The sequence below is a fragment of the Anomaloglossus baeobatrachus genome, chromosome 3, assembly GCF_048569485.1.
Source record: "Anomaloglossus baeobatrachus isolate aAnoBae1 chromosome 3, aAnoBae1.hap1, whole genome shotgun sequence".
In the NCBI taxonomy this organism is placed as follows: domain Eukaryota; kingdom Metazoa; phylum Chordata; class Amphibia; order Anura; family Aromobatidae; genus Anomaloglossus; species Anomaloglossus baeobatrachus.
Window position 1 is genome coordinate 275,821,825 of NC_134355.1, and position 1,011 is coordinate 275,822,835.

Sequence of the window (1,011 nt, forward strand, 5' to 3'; positions counted from 1 at the left end):
CAGTAGTAGTGGATGGGAGATCTTCCACATGCAGAGTTTTGGTTGATTGCTGCAATAAGTCCATCGCAGCTTGATCGTTCGGGGAGGTTGAAACCAAGGAATCATCCCGGTACAAACATCATTTCCTTTCCTCTGGCTCCTCAGAGACCGCGGAACATGTGGGAGAACCCCATCTGTGTACCCCAGAGGGAGAACCATGGGGGTCATGCCCTTTTTCTGATCTGCAACCGGTGAAGCAGAGGGCTGATTCTTATCAGAAGGACCCTCTATAGAGGTGTCATCAGGCTGCGTTCTGTCCATGGACCCCGAGGGGTGTGAGGACGATGTTGCATAGCCAGCACCAGGTTCTGGGAACTGTGCCCATTCCATGGGACTGGGAGCCATAGGCTCTGGGCTGGCAGCGGTTGCTGCGGTTGTGGCGGGGGGGGATAAGCTACAGGGGCACAAGACTCACAGAAGGAAGAGGTGCTATCATCCCCTAGTAGCTCAGCGTCTTATAGTTGTTGCTGTAGTTGTGCAGGGCATAAAAACATGTGACTGCAGCCCCTGGCTGATGAGCCACAAACTGATTGTGATGAGGGAGCAATGCTCTGCACAGCTAATATGCAAGTGAGGCTATAACTCACCAAGAACACTGATAGCCCTTCCCCCCCCTCCTCCTGTGTCACAGTTCCTGTGGGAAGGAGGATGTTGAATGTTTCACGAATTTCCATGTCATCCTTGGCCTGCTGTGCAGGGGTCATGCTAATCTTCTGTGTAGCTCTGCATTTGAGCATATGTGCTGCTGAATCTAGCACCCTGTGTGAGGGGGTGCGTGGCTTATCGAGTGTTGGAGGGGACGGGGCTTAGCTCTGACAAGAAGGCATGAGAAAATATAATAAACAAAAAATGGTGGGAAGGGACTCCCCTTCCCTCCTCCAGCCCTGCACAACAATGGTGGACAGAAAAACCTCTATAAGTGTACCACAGCTGCGGCTGCACTGAGCCAAGGGAGCTCTCCCCTCCCCCCGC

At 53.0% G+C, this 1,011-nt stretch overlaps 1 pseudogene; it reads right to left on the reverse strand.

Annotated features, from left to right (window-relative positions):
* Positions 1–683: 683 nt before the first annotated feature.
* On the reverse strand, positions 684–797 carry LOC142297913 (U6 spliceosomal RNA; annotated as a pseudogene).
* Positions 798–1,011: the final 214 nt, after the last annotated feature.